The 17,901-nt window shown below is 39.6% G+C and overlaps 1 protein-coding gene across 1 annotated transcript in view; it reads right to left on the minus strand.

The window, feature by feature from the left end:
* LOC140694799 (uncharacterized) overlaps nt 1-17,901 on the minus strand; it is a 77,063-nt gene that overhangs the window by 18,077 nt on the left and 41,085 nt on the right. The window contains exons 12-13 of the mRNA XM_072957861.1: nt 12,987-13,096; nt 11,523-11,646 (exon numbers count right to left, since the gene is read on the minus strand). The gene's annotated coding sequence lies outside the window, so the exon portion shown is untranslated. The remainder of the gene's footprint in view (nt 1-11,522; nt 11,647-12,986; nt 13,097-17,901) is intronic.

A 17,901-nucleotide genomic window follows, 5' to 3' on the forward strand; every position in this document is an offset into this window, starting at 1 on the left:
CGAGGCCCTGTCTACCTGGCCAAACGCGCCCTGCCTTCCTGCCTTGGTGCAGCAGCAGAACTTGTTTAGCTGAGATGAACACCCCCAGAGCAGCCCAGACGGGAAAGCTCCCAGCTCTGCACGGCGAGACATGTTCCTTTCCTTCTCAGAGCTGATCACAATTTGCTGTCGTCTGTTTTTATGTTTATCCCTTTTGTAACTGTCTCTCCTTCGGAGTTTTTGCTCAAGCAGCACAGGGCCAGATGTGTCTTGCGGCCTGCCGGATATTCTGGGCAGGGAAACAGCCGACTCCATATCTGGCTCTGGTGCTGAACAGAGAGGGCAGAAGGCCCAGGGGCCCATGCTGAACCGAGGCCTCTGAACCCAAAATTATGGTCTGATTTTGGGCAAATTATACAGTCTTTTTACCATGAGATTCCTCATCTGTCCATGAAAATAACTGTCCATGGCACATAGAATTACAAGGATTATAGGAAATCACCAAATTCATAACCTAGCCAAGGGGCTGCAAGTGCATCCTCAACAGACAAATGCTGCCTTTACGGCTCTGACACATGCTAAGCGGGGCGGCCCCACACAGTGAACACTGCTAAGTGCCAGTGGGTTAAGTGCTTCATGTGTGCTATAATACTCTTTAGATCTTACAACAATCCCAGGGTGAAACGGATATTATGCCCATTTCACAGATTCACCAACAGGTTAAGAGATTTTGAATTCTATTCCAAGGCCCTATGGTGAAGAAATGGCAATTTAAACCGGAATCTGGGCCCAGGCCTTGGCTCCATCTCTCTCCAATCCACCTGACCACTTGCCTTTGAATTCCACCTCTCCAATACACAAGTTTCAGCCGGCCAGCTCTTAAATGCAATTTGTGCAGTTTGTCAATGTTGGTTAATTACCATAAACTGTTCTCAGAAACCACTACAGTAAAGAAAGGTGGACTTAAGGAATTCTGCATTGCGTTCTCCTGCAATGTGCAGGATCCCTTTCCTACACCTCCAAATCCAAGTGTATGCTTCCTCCCTGTTTATGTTTGCACACGGCTTATTAAAGCAGAAGGTACCTGCAGTAATTCCATCTCGGTTGCTTTCCAAGGTTGCAGATTATCCATAATCAGTCTGTGAACGAAAATACTACAATGTGAATGAGAATACTGCAACCATGACAGTAAACAAAGAATACTGAAACCAAGTCATTAAAGGCTGCCGCCACCCCCCAGCTAGGACAGGCCTGCAGCCCAGCTGCTACAGCAACTCACAATGGTGTCGTCTGAGCAGACTCAGAATAAGAAAGGACAGGCTACTGGCCCGAGATAGCTAGGTGCTTGTCTAAAAAATGAATTCAGTGAGTCCAAATATTTGCTTCCTCTCACACATACAAAAGTACTAAATTCTTGAACTTGAGATACCTGGCTTTCTTTAGATAACAAGCAATCTTTTATTGTTCCAACAACCTGGTCTTTGTTGTAAAGCTCCTATATATCCTAGCTCTGCCTCAACCTCTTGGGAGCAGTCCCTCAGAGAGTTCTGACAGGCTGTCATCCCGGCTCGAGTCCTCCCGCCAAATGAAACATAACTCTTAAATTTTAGGCTGCACATGTATTTCAGTCAACAGTTTTGGACACCATGAAGCACCACAGCAGATTTCTCTCCACCTGAACTCTCCAAGTAACCGGAACCTTGGTACCAGCAGTGGCCCTTTGTGCCCATCCACCTCCTCAGGGAGTCCAGATGAATTTGGGTGAGTCTCTCTTGGTTCTCGGATCTCACATATTGGTTGATGATCCTAAGTTTATCTGGCGGTGTATCCAGGTACGTGGCCCTCCAGTTGAAAGAACCTGAGGTGAATTACCCACCCAGTGGAGACATATTGGGTGGGGCCTGGTTGAAAGATAACAGGAAATATCCACCTTGAGGATATGTCCAAAGTGGGGCTGGTGGAAACATATGAGGAAAATACTCACCCAGTGGAGACATCCTGAGTGAGTCCAAGTTGAAAGACACTGGGTTCAGGACTGAGTGGTTAGGTAAGAGTCTGGTCTAATATTTTCCTCAATTTGGTTACCTACATTGAATTTTTCAGGATAAAAGTAAAACTCTTATGAGGAAACTTTCAACTCCAAAATTCGGACCATCCTCCTGGCTGGTAACAGCTTTCTCGGGTGACAGAGAATCTTCCAGGAGTGGTAGACACAAAGACTTCATGACACAGAGTTGTCCCTGTGGGAAATCTTACTAGCAAATTTATTCTGAGAACCCGACCTTACAATGGGGAATAGAACTTTCAAAAAAAAAATAAAGAACAGAAAAGAAAAGAAAAAGAAATGACAGATTGCCAGTCTCCAAGTAAAACCCCAGCCAGGTTTATGTACATACAAAATTTACAACATTAATTGGGAATAAGAAAAAAAAAACTCACTCTGAAAATAACTAACCAGGCCTGATAAAAACAATTTTGGCATTCTGAACTTATAAAAACAAAATCCCCTTTAGGGGTAACTTGGATTTCTCTTCCTGTGTCCTTGAAATGTAAATATTTTATCTTTCTCTGGGTGTTTTAAGTGTGTGTATGTATGTATATGTATGTTTAGTTTATTTTTTAAAGGAAACCTTGGACTCCACCATACAAAAGTTTCAAGTATTGTGTACATATGTTGGCCACGCAAATAAATTGGGATTCTAAGCAATTCTTTGATAGTACCAATTTTCAGATATTTTGCCATCTTAAACTTTGTTGCATCAGCCTGGACCACAAAGGCTTTTAGCTTTTGGAGAGTAAACCTTTGAATTTTATTTAGGCAACACCCCGACTCTCATGTGGAAGGGCCTCTTCATCTTATTGGTTTAAAATCACTATATATATATTATATTTGTATATAAATTGACGGCCATATGATGGATTTTTTAATTTGGAAAACTTTTTAATTGGTGAAAGTTTAAAGAGATCTCATTATAAACAGTTGTTTTATGGTTTCTATTAAAATCAAGTTTAAATGTAGAAAAATATATCTACTGGTTAACCTAAGAACTTAGTTAAAAAAATAAAACTGGTTTGAAAAGCTACGTTTGTGTTTTTCCTTTCTAATAAATGTTTCTAGATATGCTAATAAAAACTTAGAATTATTAATGTTAATTAGGTTGAATAACTGGAAAAATGATTGTAAAAATGTCGAAAAAAAAATTAAGTGGCTTATCCCAAAAGGATAAATATTTTTATATGGTTATTTTGAATCAAATACATAAAATGGACATTTTTGGATTTACATACAGGGTTTTGATACTACACAACGTAAAGTTAAAAAAAAAAGGGCCAAAGAGTTCACCTACTCCCCCCCAAGACTAAAGTTCAAACAAGCCCATTTTACTTACCACAGTTTGAAATATATGTATATATAGACTGAAATACTTGATCAATAATTGGGATAACAGACCAATTAATGAAATTAAAAACTGAGAAGTGCCTAAGCTCTTTGGCTGAAACTTGGGCATCCTAGAGACTTCTATAAAATTATATACAATGCACACACACACAAAAAAAGGTTTCTGGCACTCCTTCTAGAAATAAGAATTATTGATTAAACTTAATAAATATAAAAATTAAAGGTATAAGATTTAATACAATTGAGATAAAAGTTTGTGAAATTGGTATATTTAAATGGTCTTTATACAAAACTTTTGCTTATGTTGTGGGATACGTATGTTTAAGAGGAAAAACACTTCCCCTTCTTGGTATTATAAGGCTAGGCACATATCTGTCCCTCTGAAAATATTAATTGAACAAATTAAAATAAACCAATATAGTTACATAAGCCGTCCAATATAATGTAAAACTAAAAACTAATTTGAGTGGCTAATAAAAAAATACAGGTTTACCCTGGGTTTAACTTATAACACAAGGAAAAGAGATCTTACTAAATGCCTTATGCAAGTTTTGGAAGACATATTTAAGTAAGCCTTAATGTTTTAAAACATGGAATTCTTTGTTTACAGCTCTTCTCACTGATACAAAAATGCCATTTAAGGAGATAAAATACGGCATGGGTGAGAGAGCAGTTCTCTGGGGACCTGGAAGACAGTGTCTTTGTCTTGCACATCAGAAATATAAATATAACAAACAGTGACCTAGGACTGAGTCTAATTAGCTCAACGAAATAAACCTTAAGGCCAAGAAATTTTTGGCATATTAGAACTCAGAACTCTGAAGGGTCCTTCAGCCTTTGTGAAGATATTTTAACTGTCTGTTTCATAAAAAGTAAGCCTTAGTGATTTGAGCAAGCAAATTCAGCTTACTCCAACTATTATTATACCTATCTTATAAGTAAGTTTTAAAGTGAAGCTATGAGATCTCTAGCTTTTTTCTGATTATAAGCCTGTGTACACATTATAGAAGTGAGATATTTCTACTGCTAAAGAAAAAAAATTCAAAGTCATAGAGCTCTGCTTAATTGACGTAAAAATATAAGAGCTTAAACATTAAGTATTTTTATAATAACAACTGAACAAATTGACTTTCAGCGTCATGTGAAATGGAAAATATTCAATATTAAGATAATATTTGATATTGTTTAGTTTAAGTATGTTCTAATTAATATAGACATCTTTAAAGTCATCAATATTATGTATAATACCTTTACTGTACCTAGGTTTAATGAAAGTCAAATAAGATCCTGTTATATCTGTTGCAGATTTGTCAAAAAAAAAAATAAAAGTAATGTGCTGTGGTAAAATTTTAATTAAATTAAATGCAAATGAGATGAGAGCTTTGGGTAAATATTTAAAATATATTTTTAAAATGTATGTTTAAGATAATCTCCAAGTGTTTGGTATCTTTAAATTCTAGTGGTATGCTAAATTAAGTTAAATGACAAGATTTTATTAAATAGCTATGCCATTTTCAGATAAAATAACATTGAAATACGAATTACTTAACATTTTACTTCCTCTTACAGTGAAACTAAAGGTATATAGAAATATTAATAAATGGTTGGTGCCACACTGAAATAGTCTCTATTAGTAAGGGAATGATCTCAGTATCCTAGGAAAGTAATATAAATGCGTAAAGGAAGATGTAAGAATGGAATAATACTTTGTTAATGAAAAATAGTGACTTTCTCCTGAAGCTGGTTACCTCTGAATGGAAGACAAAATAAGGGACACACTAATATAAGTATAGAAAACTGTGGAAGGCTTGTGGAAAAGGAACCCTGAGGGAAGAGTTTTGTACATGGTCAGAATTGGCTAAGTTTAGAAACAAATTGGGCAACGTAAATGAATCTTAGAAGTTAGCTGGAACAAGATTAGATTTGGTTTTCTCTCTGTTAAGAGGAAAAAATTTTCTTAAAATATTAATCCACCTTCAGTAACAGATTGTAAAACTTCTTATACCACTTAGCTGATCTGTTCTGCCTTTACATTTGACATATTTTCTTGTTAATGAATTAGTACTACTTTACAGTGATCTATATGTTTATCTGATCAAGTGTTCTGAAATCTTTCACAAAGCTCCCCAAATATAAAATTCTAATTAATTAAATAAAAATTAATTTAATTAATTAAAATTCTTTTAATCTCCAGTTAAGTTTGGGATGCTACAGAAGGCCCCTGAAACATCCCAAAGAGAGATTTTTAACTATAAAGTTTCATTTGGCATTTTAAATAACATGGAATTGTCAAATGAATCATAAAACTTCTAAGGTTATATTGAATGAGAAATATTATTAATATAGGTATTGTAGAAATTACATGGACTCCCTAAAATTCTGGCATATCTGAAATGTTACCAGTGATAATTATGGGTATAGTGAACAGGTTCCTTTATTGATTACAGTGTAACGGTGTTTAACCATGCTTTTAAATTTTTGTCATTTATAGACAGTTAATTGTTTTCTTCTGATGGTTTTGCAAAATGCTTTCTCTTCAAGGAGATTTACTGATTTCTAATAAATTTCAAACTACAGCACTGAACTAAACTGGGTAAGACATTTTAAAGTTCTAATGAAAACTCTCATTAAAAGAATTAGTTACATGGGACTGATTAACCTGCTGAATATGGTTATAATTTTTGATATTGTTTGAAATACTACTGGCTTTTAACCTGTTTCCCAGACGTAAAGAATCTCTTCTCCTTAAGCTAGTTATGGTTCACAGCAATTTGATAAATTATACCTATGTAATCACACTTGGAACACTTATCTTTTCTCTCTATCTGATCCCTCAAGAGACTAAAAACACTTAGGTCCCCAGTGGCTCTATCAAACAAATTAGGGAGATCATCTCCTAACAGATATAGGAGTATAAAGATATTTTAAGGATTTTAAAGAGAAAAGAATTTACCTAAATCTGTAAGGCAGAAACCCATGAAAAGCCTTGACGTGGCTTTCTTGGCCTTAGCAAACCTTAACATTCTACCCTGAGACTCCGTATTAAAACTTCCAACACAGCCAATTTAAAAAAGCCTATATGATCAAATAATCAGACTTAAGTTGTAAAAAATTAATCTTGATTTGGCTATATTTGAGAAAACTGAGGGTAACTTAAGAGAGAAAATAAATTATATTTTAGTGGATATTAAATTCTAGTTTTGTTAATTGAGGTCCATATTTACTAAGACACTTCCCAGATCATTCCTTGCTGTTATGTCACATTACTCTACGGTTTAATTGAATTATGAAAAAGATACTCTAGGTTTGTTTCTGAAGCTCAGAAATCTATCCTTGGGTAAAGTTCCAATGCCCCATGACCTGCAGCCAGGGGTTATACATACTGCAACAGGCATGACTTAAAGAACTGTCTCCAACCTGAATGGAAGGACCCTTTTTCAGGTACTCTTTACCAGACCATACACACCAAAGCTGAAGGAAACGGAGTCTCCGATTCATTTCTTATCTGAAACATCCCCTGCACTGCACTGGCCTATCGAGAGCTGCTCCCCTGAAAACAATGCCCAAATGGAGAAAAAGCTACCAGACCAGGATGAGAAGAAGATGACATCTGAGCTAGACAGCTGACCCAAGACACCGGACCAGGACTGTATACCAATTACTTTGATAATTTCTCCAACCTTTGATTATGAACTACTCCACTTGTTAAGTTTATGATAAATTACCTATGTCTAGTACTTCTGTGTTACCTTGGTGGGTTTCCCTACCCCAAGGCTCTAACTAGATAGCCCTCAGAAACGTTATTCTAAAAAGAATTTATAGTTCTGTTTAGGCCACTGTTGATCTTACAAGGTGGGAGATTTCAACTGGCCAATTAATACCTGCTCTGACCCTGACCATAAATATGAACTTTCTCATAGGATCAAACTCAGAAACACAAGCAAAATTTTAACCCAAAAATAAAACTTCTCGACTATTAAATTCTTACTCGTGACTTTATTAACGTTACTAGCTGTATTACTTATATCCTGTCTATTTTATAAAATTGTTGTCTGTTACAATTCCCAATGTGTAACTAGGCCCACAAGATTGATGATGGCTAAACATCTTGAAGAAACAGATAAAATTTATAACCCTGAATAAAATAAATATAATAGTGTGATTCTAGGTATGGGAATGAGCAAAGATGGGTAAACAATTTCTGTATCATAATAGACTAGTAAGACAGGTGATCCAGAGAACTTTTAGTATCAACAGGGCCTGACAAAAAAAACTAACACCTTGAATGGCAACTCAGAAGATTCTTCACCTGAACTAGGAATGAGCCATCCTAGCACCGTGGGACAAAATTGGTCATGAAATTTCTCTCAAAATATTGGTCGAATTTAGGACCAAGTGGGAGCACTGTGAATGAAAATACTACAATGTGCATGAAAATACTGCAACCATGACAGTAAACAAAGAATGCTGAATCCGAGTCATCAGCGGCTGCTGCCAACCCCCAGCGAGTACATGCCTACAGCCCGGCCTCTCAGCCACTCACAGTGGTGCCCTCTGAGCAGACTCAGAGTAAGAAAGGACAGGATACTGGCCCTAGATAGCCAGGGGATTGCCAAAGGAATGAATTCAATGACCCAAATGTTTGCTTCTCACCATACATAGAAAAGCAGTAAATACTTGAACTTGAGATATCTGGTTTTCTTTAGATAACAAGCAATGTTTTATTGTTCCAATTACCTGGTCTTTGTTGTAAGCTTCTATATATCCTAGCTCCTCCCCTACCTCTTGGGAGCAGTCCCTCAGAGTGATCTGAGAGGCTGTCATCCCGGCTCGAGTCCTGCAGCCAAATAAAACAAAGCCCTTAACATATAGGCTGAACGTTTATTTCAATGACGTTCCAGAATAGACACAACTCATCAATTCTGTAATGGAACACACTGAATCAGGAACCAAAGCGTGTTTTAGTCCGGAAAATCTCCGGGTTCCTATTTCTTCCTGTCATTATACAATCCCTCTAGAACTCATTAATTTGCTGTCTGCTCCTCTGGCAACAAAACTCGTAGAAGACTCAACTCAGCAGAGCGCCCTGCTGGGGAGAACACCCCGCAGAAGCACTGCAGGCTGCCTGCCCTCCTGCACGCTCTGCTGACCCTTGGTGTCCCCCGTGGAGACCAGGCCAACAGAGCTGTTCCTAACAGCTACAAATTCGCACTCGTTAAATAAATCATTTTATTTTATATGATATTTTACGTATATACCCATCTCTGAAAACAGCTTTGCAGAAACTCAAATCTTCAACATCAATCCCCAAAGGCAAATCCGGTCCCCAAAGGGAAACAAGACTTAAGACGACGCTAAGGCCTCCAATGTCCTCTCAAGGACCGTCAACCAAACTGCCTGCAGGTCTGCAGCTGCAGGCTGTTACATGTCTGCTTTTAAAGCAACCCCTTCCTGCCCTCGGGTATTACAGTGTCCCTCTACGCCCTCCTGTCTCAGAGTAAAAGCAGCCATTGCAGAACCTTGCAGGGAAGCACTGACAGGAGTCGACAAAGAGGATCAGAGCTAAGCTAATACTTCTGATGACACGACCTTGTCACTGTGTCACTTTACAGATGAAGATATATATAGAGAGAGGTGGGGTGATATTGCTTAAAGTCACACAGCTAATAAGTGGCAAAGTCTATAACTCTGCTCTTCCCTTCGGCGTGACGCCCCAGCTGGGACGCCCACAGGGTTGTCTCATGCCTGCCTGAACAATCCTCTCCTGTCACTCATAACCCACCACAGGGTCTGACCCTAGCCTGCCTTTTCAGCATCTATTCCCTCCAGTCTCTCAGGAACAAGGCCGTTTGGGCCACTGTATGACTTCCGGCTCCCGGAAACATCAGTGCTCATGCTGGTCTTGCCTGTGCATCCGGCCCGCTGCTCAGAGGCTCTTCCTCCCCTGCAGGAGTACATTTCCACTCTCCGCAGGGACACCTCCTCAGGGGAGCCCTCTTCTCGCTCTCAGCACGGCAGGGCCACATCCCGAGCTGCCCCATTAGGACAGTGTGCGCCCAGGTCTGTTAATCAGACCAGCAGCATCAGAGCCAGGGATTATGCCCGGGCTACCCTGCAAAACTACTGCCCGCCACACAGCCCCCAGCCAGCAGGTCACCTGGAAGTCACAGCAAGTGCCCCACCCAATCCAGAAGCCTCTTCATTTGCCAGCATCGCTGATGACTGGTTTCCAAACTTTGGTCAGTTTCGCACAAAACAGCACCTTCAACTGTGAAGCAGAGGGTTTCACTTCTGCTCCCCATCCTTACTGGCAATGTCAAGGAAAACAAAGAGGCCTTTTCTCAACACTTTTATAATGACACCCTCCCACCCACAATACTCATATGCTCAAGAGCTTTGGATCCACGTGATTTTCTTTCCCTTATGATAAGCGGCTCAAAACACTGCGGGATTCCTTCTATTTAGAGGGTATTTGTACTCAGTTTATCGGCTTTAATCTGTTTTTGTCTCTCTTCAATATCCCTAGCAGTTGCCACCTCTTACTCCCTTCAGCAGCCTCCCTCCCAACATCTACTCTAGGAAATCAGCTGTGATGAGGGGCCCTGGGGCAGTCACAGACGATGCAACTAAGGCAAAGAGAGGGTCCATAATTTGCCCGAGAAGATCAGCTTCAACCCCCAACAATGTGTGTCACGTCCCTTTGTTTAACTCTTATGCTAAGCAAGATAACTTTTTGTAGATTATGGTTATAAACAGATGAGGTATAAAAATACATACAAGGACACACATCTACTCTAAGATGCTCACTAACTCCACTATTTTGTTTCTACTTATTTCTATTAAAAAATATTAAGAACCTCTGCAGTCAGTATAGCAAAATGTTACTGGGCTTTAAATCCAGAATATAGAGGTGTTAAATGTGTCATTACTCATACTTATTTGTATGTTCACAATACAAAATTATTTGAAAGTCCCTCTCACCTCCCCCTACTCACTACTGGCTCTCACCTGAGCTCCCAGACCACACATCTAACAACCTTTCACTTTACCCACAGCTGAACTCATCAGATTTCCGCAGAACTCCCTCTGCAGCTTTCCCTCCTCAGAGCACAGAAGGAGAATCATTTACCTCATTAATCCACCCAGAAACCTGGGCCTTACTCCATCCTACATTCACAGACAGCCTTCATCCTTTCCTTTTTAACATCTAAACATGCCTTCAATATGTTCGCTTTTAAACACTGACCGTCCCACTGCTCAAGTGGAAGCCACCAACACTGCCCACCTGGACTCACGAGTCTCCTACATGGCCCCACAGCCACTCTCCCCTACTTGAGACAAATGGGACTTTGTCACTCCCGCGCTTTTTGGACTCTTTTCAGACCCACTCTTCTTAGAAGAAACTCCAAGTTCTTCACCAGGTGAAAGTCTTTGCCATGAAATTGTCACCTCAGGGAGGGCAGGACCCGCCCTCTCCCCTCGGCCCCGCCCTCTCCCCTCGGCCCCGCCCTCTGGCAGAGCATCAGCTTGGGAGGACCTGCTGAGCTACACCAGCCTGTATTCTAAACCTGGTCTGAGTTCTTAGCAAACTGCTTCAATTATCCATACAATTCCAAGGTAAATTAGAAAGATTTTAGATGTTGAGCTAGACTATTGATTTTGGGATTTTGCACTAGCAACCTGCAAGGACATGTTCTAAAGATTCTGTCTTCTTAAAACCACACCCAGGTTAAAGGAGTATTTGTGGAATGTCTTCGGAGGAAAAGGGACTGTACTTTTACAGGCTTTATGTTTTATAACATGAACAACCCGGACAGGGTCACAAATGGAACCGCCTCACAAGTGACAGAAGACAGGTGAGAGGCACAAAGCAACAGGTTGCAAAGATGGTAAGAGCAAACATGATTCTCCAACCCCCCCAAAAATTTTTGAAACAACCAAAAATTCTGAATTTTAAAAGTAAAAGAGTATCATATAGAGAAATGAAATAAATAATGCTCTTCATCAGGGTTTCAAGATCTCACTCCAGAGTTTTTAGCAGGCCATACTGAATCCTAGCACAGAAAAATCAAATGGACTTGTAGTGAGAAAGTTCCAGGAAAACTGCAGTAATTCCTCCACTTGTGTAAGGACATACACTCACCTGCTGAAGGTGAATGTAAACCGCATTCTGGATAAATTCGAAAGCTTCCAGGCTCCGCTTCTGGATGCCAAGGACATGGACAGCTTGGAAGCATGCTTCTAACTCAGTCATCGGCATTTTTACACTGAAGGGGAAACGGAGGCACCCAGTCAAGAGCAGAGATGTTCCTGTCGTGTCTCACAGGCCGTGCCTCGGGGATTCAGTGCCCTGCAGCAGCCCGGCCCCAGGCAAGGACCAGCAGCGTTTTCCACCCAAGCAGGAGGGGCACTGTGCTTGAGAAAGCCCATCTCCGATGGGGGCAAGAGGGGCTGGTGGGGTTCAGTGAACCTATAAATGCCCACAGAAATATGCCTGCATTCATTCAAGTGATGCAAACAACTGTAGCAGGCTATTTAACAAAATTTCAATTGTCAGTGGAAATTTTGCCATTCCTTTCCGCTTGTCCCCTGCACTCTGAGACAGGCTTAGGCTCTCTTACACCTGCAGCTCTGTGCAATAGTTGTGAAGTCATTTTACTTTACAGATACCACGGTTCTGCCCAGGGTGATATCCAGCCCAGAGAGGTGGCCCAGGCCAATTTAAAGCTATGTGGCTTGCGTGCGGGGGCAATTACAGGAGCTGGTTCTGGAGCCAGGCCCCTCCCCACCTCTGCTCCCCTCTCTCCCGAGGCCCCGCTGCCAAGCACTCAGGCTCCGTGATCTTATGTCCTACTCTTCTACTCTACTCCAAACCCTTTTCCTTTTGTTTTTTTCCCTAATTATTCCCAGCTGGAGTGATTTTTCAATCTCAATATCTGAAAAAAATTCCTGCAGCCGAAAAAGAGGTCTCCAGAGGTCAATGCCCATATGCTGGTTCCTGAAGAGAGCCCCTGGCTACGGGGACCCTCACCAACACTCACGGGGCATCAGAGATGTTGCAGGGTCGGCCACCCCCTACAAGAGTTTGCTGTCACCCCAATGCCTGCACAGCATCCCTGCTCACAAAATATAGTTGGTACACTTATCGGTTATTAAGAAGCAAAAATACAAAATTGCTCGTATTTCTTACTAATATTATCTATGAAGCTGGAAACGGAATTGTAATAAAATGTACAGTTTTTACCCTATGTTAAATCTGTTCCTTTGAGTTTAAACCTGTGCCCTGTTTCCTAGGCTCAGACTTGGTAGCTCTGCACCATTTGAAAAAGAAAGTTGCCTTTAGCCTGAAATCTGCAGGAAAGCCTATTCTCCTGGCCCTGATCTTTAAAAATGTTAGCTCATCTGCACTTCTGTAGAGATGGCAAGTTGCATAATAGACAATAGCCTTTGTTTTTTTGGAGGTTTTACAGGGGTACCATGATTTGATCCACATGGACAGCTGCAAGAACAGCGGATTCAAAGGACAAACAATTCATAAAGCAAGAAGTATGCAACAACCAACCACAACCCCGCCCCTTTTTAGTATAAAAGGAGACTGAATTCTTACTTGGGGAAGATAGTTCTCCAGGACATCAGTCTGCCGTCTTCTGGGTCTGCCAGCATTGCAAGTGAAGTCACTATTCCTTGCTCCAACACCTCATCTCCCGGTATATTGGCCTGTCATGTGGCGAGCAGAACGAGTTTGGACTCAGTAACAAAATGACTGCATTGGAGGTAGTATGTCTCCAATGTTTCCTCATTTCCAATATGTAACATGCACATCATTTATGATCTAGTGCAAATAATTCATCAAAGACAACCACAAAAAGAAACTATACTCACCTAGCTATCAACACTGAAGTCACAACCTGTCAATTTTATATGATGTTGAACAACACAATGGAAAAACCTAACATAGGGAGTTGATTCCACGGAAATAAAATTATTTCTACTCCTTCAATACTTTTTCTTTTCTTTTCTATTTTATTTTGTTTTGCTTATTGAAAGGAAAATAAAAGTCAAGTCATTTTATTTCACGTATTTTTGTTATAGTTACATTCTTTAAATACTACAAAGAGATTTAAACTGCAAAAAAAAATTGTTCATATATTAGTATAAAGATATATACACAATCAATGGGGATTAGGAAAGGAATGGACATTTACTAAAAATCCACTGCAATCTTGTCTTTTACAAGCATATCCTGGAATATAAGCTGTATGATCCAGGGGGCCCCATCCCCATTCTCACTGTTGAGTCCCTTAGCAATCAACTACTAAGGCACCAGCATAGAACCATGTGATCAGTATTTTAGGAATAAATTAGGGAATTAGCACATTCAATTCTAAAACAAAAACCCTAAAATAAATTCTGAACTTATTTACAGATAAAGAAAATTGGAACCAAAAAAGTAGTTATTTCCCCAAGGTCACAAAGCTAATAACTGGTAAAGACAAGATTTGAACTCATCTGCCTGATTCTAAAAACTAAGGTGGAAATCCCATTCGACTGGGGAGGGTCCAGCAGCGGAGCCTATCACCCTATCTTTGTTCAGATCTAGCCTTAGACAGCCTGAGACAGCACCCCATTCCTATGGAACTCGAGGGCAAATGATAACAATAAGGATTTTATATCCAGTAGTTTGTTAGGTCTCATTTATATAAAGTGTCAGCAGGTCAGCAGAAAAACTCTGGAAAATATGAGTGGGTCCAGAGCTTTCTGCTGATTAGTAACTCAGTCTCTCAGGACATAGTGACCTTCCCATGAGAGGCCTCATGGACATAAACTAAAGGCAGCTGAGCAATGAAAACTAACAAGAACCTGGAACTCAAGCAAGAAGGTTCCCTGCCATCCCCCACCCAGTTGCCTCTTCACCCGCGTGGACACGATGGCAGGAGACCCAGATTCTTGTCTAATTTACATCATCATGGATTCTCATCCATAATAATGTATGACTCTATGCCGCCTTATGTCCATTAAAACTCAAATATGATAACACCAATATCTCAGCAGAATATCAATGTCTCCACTTCCTTTCTTCTAATAGGAGAATATTTTTATGGACAAAAAGCAGAAATCCAATTTAAAAAACCATGCACGAAGCCAGGTGAAATTCTGCTTAAGAGACTGCTCTCACGCTGAGTAAATGAAAACTCAGAAAAAGTGACCCTTCTCCCTCAGCAAATGGGAGGTAGCCTGATGTGTGTGTGTGTGTGTGTGCACGTGTGTGTGTGTGTAAATCAAATACAATGAATTCTGGGATGTGTACAGTTTTTTTAAGTCACTGTCATTTCATGGGAATGAGCCACCATTTAAATAATTTGAATCTAGTGTTCTGAGAGAGTCTCAGGCTCTTGGTGGAGGAGGTGAAAGGGGAGAGTGAAGGAGGAAAGAGGTACATGAAGCAAAGAACTAAGAATACTGCCAGGGAAAGGCAAGACGTTAGTTTTGTTCTTCCTTGCACCACATACAAATTAGGGACTCGCTTTCTGCTGATGACTTATCGAGCACTGATTTGCAGGAGAAGAGGGGACAGCTCATTGCTCACTGAGCTTGTGACTGTACGTGGCATCTTATAGACACAAATCATTTACCCTGATCAAACACTCTAGCAGCAGGCTGTAATTCTTCTGTTTTGAGAGACAACAAAGCAGGAGTTCAAACAGGATGCATAACTTGACAAAAGTCAGAGGTCCAGTAAACTAAAGAGGATTAATTCAAACTCAGATCTGAATGCAGAGTCTGATCTTCCCACTCCCAGGACTGGAAAATCCTTAACACAGGCTCCCCAGCTCCCCTGCATTGTTCCTGGCACCAAGCATTTGCCATGGCAATGGTCACCATTTCTCACAGACACAGCGCTCTGTGCAGCAAATGACCTTGATCAGACCTTGATCATCTACCTGCCACGCCCACCAGGCTTCACCATACAGGCAGGAAAGCTGGCTTTCAAGTGCATACAAAGCCATTCCTTGTCTAACCTGGGCTCTTCTGTGGTTTCTCCAGCCTAAAGGCAGCCATGAAACTGCTCACAGTTTGTACATGAGCCACACTACCTCTCTCCATCTGTCTCCCCACCTATACTACTTAGCTATGAACATTTTGAGAATCTTCGACACAAATTTTTAAAAACAAAAAAGAAAGGATTCTGGAACAACTACTTAATACTTACAATTTTAAATGACAAAATACAAAGTGAGTATTTACAAACCGAATCTTCCTTTCTAAATTTCAGTTTTAAGCGTTTAAAAATATAATAGCAAAAAATTTTCACTTACAAAATTGACAAAAACATAAACAATAATCTGGAATAAGTTAAAAAATAATGCCCATGTTCTAAATGGAGAAACTTCAGGGCTGTACTGAGGGGTAAAGTAAGAGGTGAGAATGTAGAGACATCAACAAATTGCATGGAGGAAAGCAGTTTTGTAAAGATGTAAGTTCTCATCAGAATAATTCAAAACTTACTGAAAACTCCCATGACAACTCCAATCTGATTTTTTTTAACTTGAACAAAATATTTTGGAATTCTTCAGGAATAATAAAATCATAATACTAGACAAGAAAATTTGGGATGGAAGAAAAGAATGAAAAAAATTCAGACTGCCAATTATTAAATAAATTTTTACAATATGTAAGTTATGGTGCTGGAGTAAGAAAGGCAGATTGACAGAAGGGAACCATGAGCTCAAAAAGAGACTCTAGTGTACACAAGTATTTTGTAAAGGTGGGATTTCAAATCAAAGAGAAAAGTATGACTTCAGTAATTGTCCTGAGACAATCAGACAATCACCTAGAAAGAATAAATACTATTCCTCTCATAAGGACCACAAGATAATTTACAGACAGTGATGTAAATATAAAAAAGTACTAATAACAGCAAATACAACACTTTGCTCTTATTAACTCAACTTACCCTTACATTAACAAGTACTATTATCATCTCCATCTTAGAGATTAAAAAAAACCTACAGAGGAGATTTATTCCAGTATAAGAAATTATTTTTAAGAATAATTTCAAAGATAAAACACATAAGGAATACATTTATTATCATAAGAATATTTTGAGACACTACCAAAATTAAAATCCTCCTAAACAAAATGAAAGGAAAGAAATGACAAGAAAAAGCTCTGTGATACATGTTGTTGAAGACAAGAAGTTAATGTTCATAACATACAAAGAGCTGTCACAAACCAACAAGAAGCTCCCCCACTTAAATGTGTGCAAAGGATAAAAGGAATCATTCATTTTAAAAAAGTCAAATGGCTAATGAGTGAAAAATGCTCAATACCTCACTGGTCATCAAATGCAAACTAAAACAATGAAAAAGCACTTTTGCTCATCATATTGGCAAATATTTTTAAAAGATATTCTATCTAGTGTCCATCTGTGGGAGAAGAAACCATGAGCGACATTTTCAGAGGACGACATGTCAATGGATATGTAAACTCTGAAAAAGTACGTACACAATGACTCAACACCACTTCTAGGAATCGTTTCCTTTAGGAAAAAACAAATTAGGTCCAAAAAGATGTACCCATCAGGGCATTTACACAGCACTGTTTACAATGGTGGGAAGAAAAACTGAAGTGAAATCATATCCAGCAATGGAGAATTGGTTACATAAGTAATTGTGCATCTTTTCATTCCCCTATGGAAGGAATTTCTAGAGTTACTTGAATGGAGTCTGTGATGAATGTAAATATCACATCCAGGGACTAAATTTCCAGAAGCCTTAACTAAGGGAATACTCATAAAAGATCACAGGAATGTCTGTACAAGAAGGATGCCAGTCAAATATCCTTTCTGACAGTGGAAAATGGAGAAAATTTAACTGTCCACCATCAAGAGAATGATGCGGTAAATCACGACGAGCTGCGAGCAATGAGGGAGCCAGCGTTTCGCTGTGGTCCAGGGCCTTGTCCACAGCATTCTCTCACCAAAGGTGTGCGTGGGAAAGAGACCACACCCGCAAATCAGGAGACCCCTCCACTCTATCTGAAAGGACCGGGTGAGTCTGGAGTGGGAGGACGTCTATGATATACACCTGAGTGATTAAAGCGAGCTGCAGAAAAACATATAGTATGGTCTCATTTTTAAATAAAGCATATATACACACACGTATACATGGAATTCTCATATGTGTGTATATATGTATGTCATAGGCATAAAGGTCATGAAATATATATATCAAATTTTCAACAGTTTTTACTCTTCGGAAATAAGGGGAAGGGAGGTAGGGCCTTCCTGTACCACCACAGTTCTCTTTTCAGTATTTCAGTTAAGTATACTTGGAATTTAAAAGTTTATTTAAGTCCGAAGTAAAATTGACAATGCCTCCACAAGACAGAATGCTATACTGGTCATCAAAAATCATGCCAGAGGAGATAGAATATTGTAGAAAAACATATAAAAAGCCAAATGGAAAATGGAGGTGTCCACACAGTAAACAGTCACAGAGTGCTCTCTGGTTTTTTATGAC

The sequence above is a fragment of the Vicugna pacos genome, unplaced genomic scaffold (assembly GCF_048564905.1).
Source record: "Vicugna pacos unplaced genomic scaffold, VicPac4 scaffold_104, whole genome shotgun sequence".
Lineage (NCBI taxonomy): Eukaryota > Metazoa > Chordata > Mammalia > Artiodactyla > Camelidae > Vicugna > Vicugna pacos.